Source organism: Anoplopoma fimbria, chromosome 2 (genome assembly GCF_027596085.1).
Source record: "Anoplopoma fimbria isolate UVic2021 breed Golden Eagle Sablefish chromosome 2, Afim_UVic_2022, whole genome shotgun sequence".
Classification (NCBI taxonomy): Eukaryota; Metazoa; Chordata; class Actinopteri; order Perciformes; family Anoplopomatidae; genus Anoplopoma; species Anoplopoma fimbria.
The window spans coordinates 24621218-24635718 of NC_072450.1; positions in this window are offsets into that span (position 1 = coordinate 24621218).

Consider the following 14501-nt stretch of genomic DNA (forward strand, 5'->3'; position numbering starts at 1 on the left):
AAAGTATAGGTGATAAGTAAACTGTAAATGCTCAGATAGTCAACTGCTTTTTCCTGCTAATGTATGATTACTCTATTTCTAATCCTCTCTGGTTTTTCCCTGACATTTTGGGAGAAAAGCCTCCTCTTCGTACCCATTAACTCAGAGAGAACTGGCTGTTCCATCTCACTGTTTTTCTGTTCAGGATGTTTTTCTCTTTTTGCATCAGCACATAAGATGTCCATGCAACGCTGCTCTAAGGTTAGCGTACGAAGAATCTTCACACACTCCTGCATGACAATAACGTCCTGCGTGCAGGACAGATGGGATCCCATTCTGCTGTTTGAATGATGACTTTGTCTCAGATCTGAGAGGAGGCAGCTACAGAGTTAACAGGCTCATCAGTTGAACATAGCAATGCAAAGAACACTTTACAACAGCCACAATTTTTTTTACGAATCATCAACAGGGAGGGTCATGGCATAAAGCCTCATTATATGGCAAACAAGTAGGTCAGAATTCAATGTTTTTGCATTAAAGGCATATTTTGAAGAACAAAAATAATCCGATTATCAGCATGGCGGCAGATCTTGAATGTATGGAAACAATGCAAGTGACAGAGGAGAGGAGAGGAGAGGAGAGGAGAGGAGAGGAGAGAGATGGTGTCCCCTCACCATCTGTGAATGGAGCCCTCCTCAGACCTACAGGGCTCTGTTTGTGTATCTATGTATGTGGGTGTGTGTTGGTTGCATTAGCCGTCCTCTCTATGATGTGATGTAACCTGTTTTGCTCGCTCCTCGCCCTCAGACAAATGATAAAACACACCATCAATTCTCTGGGATATTCTGAAATTATTAAGTCATCTGGCAGGGACACTGTGTGTGCTGTGTGTGCTGTGTGTTTGATGTGATTTAATTTGTTTGTATGGGGTCAGAGATAAAACTGGCTGTTTGGTGGTGATGTAAGAGGATCAGAAGCTTTGGAATCTGGAGGTTTCTTAACAGTACTAATACATAAACCTTTCACCTGTATGTGCTCATGTGTTTAAAACTACTCAACAGGTTTAGATAACAAACATGTTATCAAAGTCACCTACCTTTTTTCCTAGAACGTGATGATAGCCGGTAATTAATCTGGTGTAAATTTAGATTTAGCCTTAATCAGTCAAGGGAAGCTTGCCTGATTAAACTGCAGGTATAATCTTGTGCTTCTAACCCACTATTCTTTAAATGTAACAGACTGTTATCCACTGGGCAACACACCTCCATGAATGCTATCATATCCATGACAGGTGTTGCCAAGACAAAAGAGCAACTTTTATTGTTTTGAGCAGTTTTAAAAGGAATGAAATGAAACCTGTAAACAACCTTGAAATCTGGAGTCGCTGTTCATTTTACCAAAAACATTTTACAGTTCCAGGTAAATCACTTCCTAAAAGTTTGATAACAAACTTGACTGGAAACTTTTATTTTTTTGCCAATAAAACCATAAAGATAAAAAATCAATGTCTAAAAGAGTCCATAAAACTCTGATAATTACACAGAGAACACAGTGTCACAAGCATTACAACAGAGAGAGAGGTAGACAGATGATAGATAACAGCAGCTATTTAAAAATGCTGTGTATAATGTCTGCTATCTAGATGTGTGGTTATATGACTGCCCTCTCACTCTCTTCTTACTGCCTACAAGGTCTTATTACTCATAATATTTGGATTTCAAATAAGATCAAGGATCTGTGTCATCATTATCAGCGCTCTGCTGTCTGGACATATTTCATTACTTTTACGTTTGTCTCTCTTTTTGTGCATGTACCTTATTTTATTATCTACATGTGTGTTGTGTCAGTGAATGACATGTGTTTTCTTGTAAACACTGTTGTTGTTTTTGTGAAAGAGAGTGCGTACATATAAGAGTCGAGGTCATGACGCTGTTCCCATCTAGAGGACCTGTGACTTGATTTTCTGTAATTGCATAACATTCCTGTTATCTCTCCTCCCAGACAAATTTCCATTTGACTTCTAGCAGCTCTCTCTCTCTCTCTCTCTCTCTCTCCGGTCACCAACAGCCGCAGTATCAAGCCTCTCATCTCAGGTCGGGGCACACCAGCGGTACCTATGGGATTGATGAGCCTCTTGTCTCACAGTGTGTGTCACAGGCTCTGAATAGCAGCACACTCCATTATTCAAAGGCTGATCAAAGCTCAACCTGAAACTCAGACAGATATGCTCAGCTTGTTGGCCTCCATCCCTCTTCAGTTTCCCTTCAGCTAAACTCAGGGGGAACCACACGGTGGATGGTGCACTGATGCTTAGCAACAATGGGCTTGTGTAGGAAACAGCCAGCCAATGGCATTAAGGTTACCAGCATTGGTTGCAGGCCTGTCTTTTTGATTTGGCAGTAGACTGTGAATAGAACTGCAGCTGCCTCCTTGGCTTCCCTGCATTGGCTCTGTGTGTCTGGATCGATGCAGCACTAGAGCGGGGGGCAGCACACAATGTTCAGTTGTATCGGCAGAGTGGCAGGTCTAATAGGGAGCCTGTCTGGTCAATCTTGGCCTGACCTAGCCAAGCTGTCACTGCGATCTGCCCACCCCTGCATACAAATTATCGGATAAAAGGGATTCACGATGCTCTGCCTGGTTTGGCTATCTACACATCTTTGGGCTTACATCACTAACCACCTGCCGCAAAAAACGCAGAGGATCCTTATCTGAGACGAATCCTTCAAAGACATGCCAGGGTTTGAAAGTCAATATGGCTTCCTCTCCAGTGACCATATAACACGTCTTTAAAATGTTTTTTTTTCCAGTCACACGACAAGCACGTCTGAAACGGACTATTGATCGGCCTGTGTAAAGCATCAATCATTAACCTGTGCTACTATGGCATGGTGTGATAGGACTGGAAGTGGAAAAACACATTGCTGTTGTTGCAGGTCGGCTGCACTGCATCCGTCCTGACACTGAACTCAGGTTTGTTTTGCAACAACATGTAATCCTGTACCACGGAACGCTACAGCCCTCGGACCAACTGAGGAGTGTGTTCATTGGGTAATCTAGAGACATGTGAGTGTGTGTGTGTGTGTGTGTGTGTGTGTGTGTGTGTGTGTGTGTGTGTGTGTGTGTGTGTGTGTGTGTGTGTGTGTGTGTGTGTGTGTGTGTGTGTGTGTGTGTGTTTATGTGCGTATGTGTTTTTCCAGCTGCACTAAATGCGCCACAGTACACCCTAGTGTGGGATGATAAGTCGGAGCAGAGTGTTTTTGGTGGATGGGTCACTGCAGTTCAGTTCATCTCTGCTCCTTTTCGCTGCTTAGGAATATTATGCACAATTGAAAAACATTTTTTTTTTTTTTTTTTAAAAGGTAATTAAATGGGATTAGGGTTCACCTTTGCACCCTGCCACTCATCAGGAAGGATTAGACTGAGGCAGGGCAGAGTTCCCCCAAAAATCCCATTAAAACGCACATCACAATTTAGGATGCAGGGTTTGTATCATACTCCAATCGTTGGATAAGATGACAGAGGAGCATCTACCTCCACTCACCCCTCTAAATATCGCTGAACCGATTCTCTTTCTGTCTCAATGAACACACCTCCTGTAAAGTCACAGCGTAAATGCTTCAGTAACATTGACACCGATCAATACACTGGTTTTGCTACAAGTGTGTGCGCGTGGACATGCATGTTCTAATTATAGTTGGTGATGAATGGATGAGTGTGTACTTTCAGATAAATCCAATGCCACAGACAGGTCAAGGCAAACAAGCCAGGACTGATTTCTGTTTTTTTTAGCCCTCTGTTAATTCCCCACTCAGACATCCAGGAATGTCATTAAATATCTCATCTAAAGGAGAGAGAATGCCTGTTTTGCCTGTTTTTCTTCTCTGCATTTAAATCAAGGATTTGTCTTTTTGATCACAGCTACATACACTATGTTGTGCACACATGCAGTAGTGCTCAGCATAGGTAGTTTCACAAAGAAAAAAATAAGATACCACTCACAGACTATATCTGACCATTCAATATAAGGCTACAGCCAGCAGCTGGTTAGCTTAGCCTAGCATAAAGACTGGAAATAAGATGAAACAGCTAGCTCTGTCCAAAATATATCTGACTAAGACCTCTTAAAATCACAAATGCTTGGTTAATCTAAATCAATTTGTGGTTTTACAGCGAGTTTTGTTCCGGAGTATCTCTTAGACCGGCACAGTGACTTTTTTATTTCTGTGTTCTCCAACCAGCAGAGAAAAAGGTTTTCTCATTGTGTTAAAAAAAAGGAATCCGGTTGGCATTATGTTTCCACCAAAGAGTAATTTCAGTTACAAATAAGTAAAACATCAAACAAATTTTGAGGATAAATAAAAATGTTGTGCAACATTTATCCATATTGACAAAACAAAGAGCCTTGATTAGCAAATCAGAAACCAATCAGTGAAGATAAGAGTGAAATCTATGGCTGGTTTTGTTTAATTACATAACTGGTCTTGGTCACGCATTAGCGGCTGAACTATGTGTTCCTTTTCAAACTGCAGAGGAGAGCAGAGCCATAGGAGTGCTGGATGTGGAGTGGCAGCTGAGTTTAATGTAGAAAGCACAAACAGACAGAGGATATTCAAAGTCTTGAAGGAAGTTTACTTGCTACACATTGAGGGGCAGATGCAAATGGAACAGGATGATGCTTTGAGCTTCAGTGTTTCATCATAAGGCCAGGGAAGAGCTCTGTCTATCTTTGTGTCTTCTATCTCTTTATTTCTCCCTTTGTTTCTGAGATTGTTGACATCTCAGGATAATAGGTACTTGTCTCATCCAAATTTCCAGCTGCTTAAACAGGCCTAGAGACATAGGCTTAATGGAAACACTTTGTACCCAGAATATGCAAATATATGCTTCACAAAGACATAGACACTGATTTGGAGGGCACTCCTTTGAAGTTGCCGTGGGATATTGTGAACAGTAGAAAGGGCCTCCAAAACGTCTTTAGCCCCAGGGCCTCAAGTAACATAAAGGCGCCTCCGCCTGCTGGGTGTATGTAAGGGACAAATGTTAGCTAAAACATTTATGATATGAACTTAAATAGTTTGTTTAAAGCCTGTTTTCAGTTGTTGGAAGACACATCTCAATATGTACTCCTCAAAACTGCAAAAAAGTGTTTACATGGTGCACTGAAATTCTATAGGTTAATGTTAACAATGTCTTCAAACTTTTTCTTCTCTGCTACTTTCCCCTCTGCTTAACACCATTTTTGTTGTGTTTATCCTCAGCTTTAACGTACTATTTTCCATTATAACACAGATACAGACCAAGCAATGTGTCAACATGGATCAACATGCATCAACGTATTGTCTCCAGGATCTTGTGTGTTATGTAATGAGGACCCAAGGGCCCAACAGAGGAAACAGTAGGAGACAACAGAGACGGAGGCGAGGACAGAGTGTCCAAGAGCTAGTGTTTTCTTCTTCTTCTGCTCTTACTTCGGTGTTGCAGACACACAGAGTTCTCCCTCTAGGCTGGCCTGTGTGATGATTGGCTTTCTGCTGTGGGGCTCTGGACTTTACAGGTAGTGAGTTAGTGAATGTGCCCTATTTACTGATAAGGACGCAGAGCCACAAAGTGTGGATCAGTGGTCTAACATCTGCTGCTATAAGCCCTCGCCATCCTCTCTGCCCATCAGGTCTGTGTGTGCAACCAAGCAGAGCATCTCCCACATGTTACTCTCATATAGGGAAACAGGCAGCACGCATGACAGAACAGTGGGCCTATGTATTATGTACATGTAACTACACACTCGACTCCACAAACAGGATTATGTACCCACACCGCTTTTAACGCAATACAGACAAACCTGAAGTGATGTGCTGAAGATGTACTGAATGCCTCAGAGGTCAGTTACATAATGTTACAGCATCTAAACAGACTGCAAGTATTCATACACTTATGCTGTGCAGGTTTAGGTCTTTTAAAGTGTAGTAAAAAAAAAGAAACACAACCTGTCAAACTGTCATAATCGTGGCTTATGTACTGTAAATGTATCATTCAATAACGCATTCTTTCATAGCTTTTCAGAATATGCTGTACTTTGTCTCTGGTGAATATGTTTGGTAATGTCCTCTGAGAGATCAACAACAGCATCTTACTGAATACCACTGGCATATTTCCCAGGGCCTACTGAACCAAATGTCTAACATGTACTGTATAAATTACAGACAGACATGGCTTGATAACAGAAAAATGGACATTCTCATTAAATGTGCTTTATACGAGATTGGGAGCATTGCTATTGCCTCTCAACAGCTCTCAACATGGCAACGAATAACAGCGCAAACTACTGCAACAGTGCAAACTGAGCTATAAGAGTGTTAACCTGAGGGGGAACTGGAGGGCGAGCGATACACTTGTGTGACGACGCTGTTGGTCTGGACAACGTTATTAGCCGTAACTGCTGTATGAGAGCATTGCAGAGCGGCAGCCGTGAGCTAACCAGTGAGGCACTCTCAGGGTGAGTTCCATAGAAATTCACCACCAGTACAGGATATTAGCAATAGAAAGCAAAACCGTTTTTTTGGACCAGGCTGTAAACATGTCTATTTATGGTGTAAAATTAGGCGTTTTAACACGGGGGTCTGTGGGGATTGACTCGGTTTTGGAACCAGCTTCAAGTGTTGGCTTCCTTTCTCAACACCCGGGGGTTACAGCTTGGTTAAAACAAAAAGGATTTCAAACCGGAATGGAAAATTCAAAGGAGAACAAACTGGATGTAGTGTTGTTGTCAGAGAAGCCAGTATTCCTTTATCGATGATGACATATCATGGTCATTTTAAGATTAAATACAGAAAATAAATTACATATAGTTCCTTTAAAGGAGTTTTTTTGAGAGCAGATAACTTAGCAAAACAAGCCATTTCTCTATTTGACAGTATATTGCACCATAATAAAAGGAATTTCAAAGAATGATCCCATTGTTTGACTTCCACAAAGAGGGTTTCTGCCCATAGCTATGAGGTTAATCATTTTAACTGGAACAATTCTTGTTTCGTTGGTGCAACACCATATTTGATGTCTTGTGTGATCTCGTCAATTTGAGCAAAACAACAAAAGTGCCAACAGCTATAGGGGCTTTCAGCAAGGCAAATTCCCAAACGTCTGATATTCTGCACCGTGGAGCTTGCAGCTAAAGAAGTGTACAGAAATTGATATAAATGAGACACACACATCAAACTTCTTCAGATAAATAAACAGCCCCAAATGTTTTTGCACCATTGTGTGTTTTTCTCATTGCCTGATTCCAACTCATCCTCTCCCCATTTCATTTTCCTCGGCGCAAACTTTTCATGCCAAGGCAGATATTTTTCTGTCAGCAGTTTCGACAGTTCAGTTTGGATCTTGTTCAAGTTTAAAGAAGTTGTTGTAGTTTAACACACAAAAATGCAGCATTTTTTACAGTCTCCTCACATTTTAAAACAATCGACAAAAGCTTTAAAGGGTGAAATTAACAAACCAGTGAATGATTTAATTGATAATACATTGCGGTGGTAAATTAGAGTTTGTTAATTAAAATCAATGCAAATTAGACAAATTAATATTTCTGAGTGGATTCATTTCTCACAAAGAAACACCACACACATAGATACATGATCGACACTGTCTTGTGATAATCATGTATCTCCAAATTTGTTGATTTTTTATGTTTTTGATAAACTCAAGGATTAAGTTCTCCTTCGTGAATATAGAAAATCATCTTTCTTTCAATTTTCTGACAAGTCATCGTTTTTTTCCTCTTACCTAATGAATGGTTAACCACTTGGAGATAAGTGGTTTTCACAGGACAGAGACAAAAAGATGCAACACATTTTCACACCTAACACATTGTAGGTGTATGTGTCCAACAGTAACTGTTCCTTTAATGTGGTAAAACTATATATTTTCAGACCTGCTGTAATCCTCTCAGCTTCATCAGACCAACAATAAAACAAGTAGACAAGTGTGACAGTGGCAGTGAAATATAGAGTCAATCTGTGAGATTCATTTCCCCCTCTCTCTCTGAATGTATATGTTCCCACGGCTGCTGATACAGCACTCAATTCCAACCCTCTCTCTCCCACAGCGATGTGCCCCCCCCAGCTCCTATACAGTCTACTACAGCACTGCTTTACTCTCCTAGCAGACTCTGCGCCTGAGAACCTTTAGCCTACATACCATAAGACCTGTGAATTATTCTGGGGAATAAAGTGTAGCAGAATTACCGACTGGCTGTCAGACCGATTGACACAAAAGAAATTCAGATAGTAAGTTTGTGAAACAGATAAGATGGAAAGAAAAGGCTTGGGGAAACTAATGAGGGGTTTTCATGGGAGAGGAGCCAAGGAGACATGCAATGCCCAACAAGAATGCGGCCTATCTAATCTGGTAACGGGCCAAAGGAAGGAGGTGTCGGGTTAGGGTTTGCTAGTTGCAAACTCATGGTGACATGGCACTGTCTGTGTGCTACACAGCAAATAGAAAACAAACATGAATAATACAACACAAATATTTCCAAGAGGTGAGCGAGGAAACCAGCAGATAATTGACGGTAGAAGACAAGAAAAAGAAAAGAAAAACTCTATGGGGCGTAGCTGTCTACTTTACAACAATCTTTTCTAAGAAGCAGAACCACCTATATGGAGCCACCTATTTTTAACAGCTTGCCATTTGGATCACACTGATATCACAGATGAGAGGGGTGAGGTTGCATGGTGACCTGCATCACACCATGACTTATCATGATGGGATCAATCATTACAGAGCCATTCAAAGAAGCAGTAAATGTAAGAGACATTGGACCACAGATGATAGAAGCCGACTGCAGCATATTGATAATAATTTTACTTCTCAAATGATCCCGATCCTCGTAACAGAATGAGGAAGTCGTCGGCTCTGCTCAACAGAATGTGCTGCTCCCCTTCAGGCCTGTCGTGGGGATTCCTCACTAAATCAGAGTAAGCCTCTCCCAGCATGCAACACTGCCTGCTGACATTTGTTAATTTAGTCACTCACTCACTCACTCACTCAGAGGTGGGGTATGTGCTCTATTATAGTGCCATGGTAGGAAATACTCCATTACAAGTAAAAGCGCTGCATTCAACACTGGTGCAACAGCTCTCAACATGGCAACCTGAGCCGGCGACTCATAGCTAACAGTGCTAACATGGCTAACAGTAACAACCTTGGCGTTATCAGCTGTAACCGCCATATGAGAGCAGTGCAGAGTGACGGACGTGGGCTAACAAGTTGGATGTGTTCACATGCACATATGCATTAACTTAATGCACACAGCTGACCCGGCTATCTAACCAAAGCAAGGATAAACTGGGATTACAACACACACAGAGGTAGAGGGACCTTATTCTCTCCTTAGGTATAGAAAAATCCTCTATCTTCCAAAAAGTATTTAAATTATGTTAAAATGCAGTTTTGGTGAAGCTAATATAACAGGTTTTCAGATGTTTTACCCAATGATACAAAATAATAATCTCTCAGATAACTGGTACGTAAAGCTATCAAGATAACTGTAGTTGAGTGATAAGTACAAGATTTCTGGAAATTTGCGGAGAAAAATAAGAAAGTCTTCTGGAATAGAAATATAGAAAGCGAGCCTCTTTAGTTTATGCCTAAAGAAATAAATTCAATCTATACAAATTAAGAGTTTAATTAGGTATAAAGCACATCCAAATGATTAAAATAGATTGCATTTATCATCTTCAACACATCTTTGTTGTTTTGTTTTTTTACATCAACTGGAATCGAAACCCCCTCATTTTTTAAAATGTCTCAAATTTTCCTTGACATATTCCCATTGTTAAATTTGGTGACTGTCTAGAGTCTGTTGTCAGTATTTTTCAGAATCTTCCTTTCAAAACTCTCATTGGATTTATCTTTTATGGTTGCAAACAAATGGCATTCCATCCAATGTGAACTACATTTGTAACAGCATTTATGAAGGAGATTTAAGTCTTTTCTCATGATGTGTCTACAGGAATTGGTCTCATGCTACACTGACTATCTAGAAGTGGATTTCTCCCTCCCTTCTTTCCTTATGTGCAATATACATTTTGTTCCCAGAGGAATTTCTGCACTGCAGAATGTGTGTGTGTTTTTGAATGTGCTGAGCTGTGATTGCTAATATGATGTTGAAAGAGAAAATCCCTCCACAAAGGTATGTAACCTAACAAATCAATCCTCTTAACTGAGCTTTAGCTTTACCAGAGGTTGCACTCACAGGTCAGCTGCCTGTCGTTATGGAACAAACTGGGGTTCAACAATGATTAAGGGGCCATTTCGGCTGTTGCTATCAATAAAGATAATGTTAATGCAAATCAACACAGATTATAAAGCATGCAGTGTTACGCACTGTACAAACAGTATACTTGTTTGAGTGCATCACAGTTCTCAAAGAATTGAAACAGATTCTTTGATTTAGGCCTCGCCAGAATGACAATAACAAACAGCAATCTTATGAAATTGGTCCATTTATAACAGATATTCATTCATTTCTAACAGGAAATGTAAACGTTAACAACTTTTTTTATTTTCCCCAAATTGTACTTTCCTCCGTGTCGGTACTTATCTGCCATGTCACAGTTAGGGAGTCTGAATATGGGTCAGACTGACAAGCTGAGGGGCCCTGAACAGAGGCTAACCAGAGGGCTGGATCATTGTCCCTCCACGCCAGGTATGACATTTGTGTGTGTGTGTGTGTGTGTGTGTGTGTGTGTGTGTGTGTGTGTGTGTGTGTGTGTGTGTGTGTGTGTGTGTGTGTGTGTGTGTGTGTGTGTGTGTGTGTGTGTGTGTGTGTGTGTGTGTGTGTGTGTGTGTGTGTCCTTTTGGACTCTCTCTAATGGCCTGGTGTCCTTATTCAGCTTATGCTCTATTTGTGGAAGTATCCATGGTGATAATGATTTGCAGTCATGGGAAAGAGGCGGATGGACAAGTGGATACGTCTATTTGGCACACATGGGCGAGATCTCCACTGTCCCAGCAAGTTTATTTACCTATTCAAACAGGAGTAGGGCGGGCAGAGCGGGTTAAACAGTGATAAGGTCCAGAGGGTAAAGGTGGGTAAAAAAAGTTCAAGAAAACCAAAGATAATGAAGGAAGGAAAGAAGGAAATAAGAATTACAGTGATGACAAGGCCAAAGGGCTGACACAGAGCTCCAGTCAGGTCCCAGGGGCAAATCTTATTTGCAATGAGACACGTCGCTGTACATTCCCAACATGACCAAAGCTGCTGCGTCCTGCTTTCCTTGCTGTTCTGCAGTACAGGCCGCCACAAAACCAGCAGCCTGCTGCAGTAATGATGCAGTTAACAAAACATTAACAGTAAAGAAAACAATAGCTGCACACCAGAGCCACCCAGCAAACATAATGTGAGGATGTGTTTCATGTAAAAACAGTGTGTACTGTACCATTGATTGTGCACTGCAGCAGCAGACATAAAGTGACTTCTTAAAGTGAGAGGGAGGGAAAAGAGGGTACAGGGTGGGAAAGACGAAAATTAACTGAAAGCAACTGGAGACCACGACAGGAGTGGAAGGTGTACACACACACAAGCACTTAAAACACTTAAAATCATAAACACATTTCATAATTCCCTCTCAGCTGGGGGCCTGTTTTGAGCGGGGAAAAGGTGAAAGCTTCAGCAGAAACCAGCTCCTCTCGCTCTCTGCAGCAGCAATCCTCTCCACTGCAGGGTGATTTCATAACCGTAATCCAGAGAAGATAAAGACAACAGAGACCTGACCAGACCATCAATCATCAACCAATCAAAGCAGACATCTACTTAAAAGAGTCCCAAAAGGGATAGGGGACAGCTGGAGCAGACTGGGGTGGACCACCACCTCACTGCGTGGATCCTGGACTACCTCACCAACCGTCCACAGTATGTGAGGATACGGGAGTGTGAGTCAGATCTGGTGTCCTGCAGCACGGGGGCCCCACAAGGAACCGTTCTGGCTCCATTCCTCTTCTCCATCTACACATCAGACTTCAAATACAACTCTGCTATCTGCCACCTGCAAAAGTTCTCTGATGATTCTGCAATCATCGGCCTCATCTCCGCCGGTGATGACAGGGAATACAGAGAAATGAACCAGGACTTCATAGGATGGTGCCAGTGGAACCGCCTCCAGATCAACTCTGGTAAAACCAAAGAGCTGGTGGTGGACTTCCGCCGGGGTAAACACTGTCCTCCGGAACCAGTGAACATCCAGGGAAAGGACATTGAGATTGTGAAATCTTATAAGTACCTGGGTGTTCACTTGAACAATAAACTGGACTGGACTAATCATACAAATGCACTTTATAAAAAGGGTCAGAGCAGACTGTATCTGCTGAGGAGACTAAGGTCCTCAGGAGTGCTCCCTGCACTCCTGAGGACCTTTTTCGACTCTGTGGTGGCATCAGCCATTTTTTATGCAGTGGTCTGCTGGAGCAGCAGCATCTCAGCAGCTGACAGGGAAGGAAGGCCAGCAGTGTGCTGGGGTGTCCACTGGATACGGTGGAAGTAGTGGAGAGACAGGAGGATGATGGCAAAGCTATCATCCCTGATGGACAACATCTCCCACCCCATGCAGGACGCCCTGGCAGCTCTGTACAGCTCCTTCAGCCACCGGCTGCTTCACCCCCGGTGTGTGAAGGAGAGGTACCGCAGGTCCTTCCTTCCAGCTGCTGTCAGACTGCACAACCAGCTCTGCTCCCAGCAGACCACATGACACGTGCAATACAATACACTGTGCAATTATAGCTATAATAGTTTTTTCTTTCTGTAAATATAATATTTCAGTTATTGTTGATTTTCTACTGTTTTTGTTGCTTATTTATAATACTTGGGGTTTTTTTTATTTCATTTTTTTTTTTTATCTTGTCTTCTTTTACTATGTCTCTTGTGTGCACTTTACCCTATGCTGCTGTAAGCCTGCACATTTCCCCACTGTGGGACTAATAAAGGATTATCTTATCTTAATGTTTCCTCAGCGCTGTCGCATGACCAGGGATGAAGAAATAAAACGTCACTGTTTACTCTGATGCTTTAGAGTTGCAAATTTGTTCCGGGCGATTGAGGACATCGTGCCAAAGTGGCATCAAATGTTGCATCAAACCGAAGCTGTCAAATCAAAATCTAATAATGTCTTGTTTGCGTAAAGCCCTGTGGAACAGAGTGACTATCTCAGATGTGTTCAGATTTGTTTCAGTCTTGCTCTGACATCAAGTACTCTGGTGGGACCCCAGTTCAGATTAATCAGAATTAAACATTTCTGTTTCCTAAATTAGGCAGCAAAGTAAAGCTGGTTTCCAGACACCCAGCAATCAACCAACTGATCACTCAACCAAAGTCTGTGCAAATGCAAAGATGAAACAGTCATTGTATATTCTCCTGCTCTGAATGCTTGGGAGGTGAGACCGCAGTGTAGACGACAGAGAATTGAGATGTAAAAGAGACAGACAGACAGACAGACAGACAGACAGACAGATAGAGAGACAGTTCTTGGCTTGGTGCTGGCAGGCCGGTTAGATAACTGAAGGTCAGAAGGAGGGCGTAATGTACTGTGAGTCGCACCTGGCTCTGAAATACCACAGGCGAGCTCTCGGCCCACACCTGACCTCAGCACCTATTTCCCTTCCTCCGCTCTCTGCCACAACAATCTTCTCTTCTCATTTCATAACCTAATGGTTTTTTCCCCATTCACCCTGTGTCCATGCCATACATCCTATGGTTGGTGTGTGTCCTCTGCTTTCTCATTTTACCCCTTAAACCTCACTGACCTGACGATGGCCCAGTGTGCAAACTGATGCAGAGTCAGTTGGCCGTGTGCACATTTGTAAATTTGAGATCCTGCGAATACTTTGTTCTCCAACACCTGTCTAACCGGTTCCAGATAGTGACTCTATCATAATGCAGGTTGTTCGCTGTTATAAAATTGTATTGTCGAGATCCCATAATAAGGCCCTTTTTGACCTCCTACACTTCGTAGGAATGCTGAAGATATGTCATGTCAACATGACTGACCCACTTGGGGCCCGTTTATGCCACACCTGATGTCCCGTGATATCCTCCATGTCAAGCTGTTTACACAAGATGCAGGCATAACCCCTTGGTCTCCATGTCTACTCTGTGTATACTCACACATTCCTGTGTTAACCATTTCTCACCCAGAAACCAGTGATGGAGGACATATTCAGATACGATTCTATTATTATATATAGCATAATTACATTCTTAAAACTGATTTACTGTATTCGTCGGTCATGTTTGTGCTAGTTTTAACTGCTTTATATAAAGTTTAATTCAGTCTAGTGGTAACAAACCCATGTATCTCCAGTTTGTCACAAGATACATCTAATGAGGTAAAAGGGAAGAAAAAACAAAGTTCTTCTACACAAATTAGAATTAATATTTCGGACATTTCTCTGGTCTTTGCTGTTTTTGTGAAATTCTTCGGGCCTAAAGCTGTTATTTAAATGAAACCATCTGAAAGGAAGTGCAAACAATT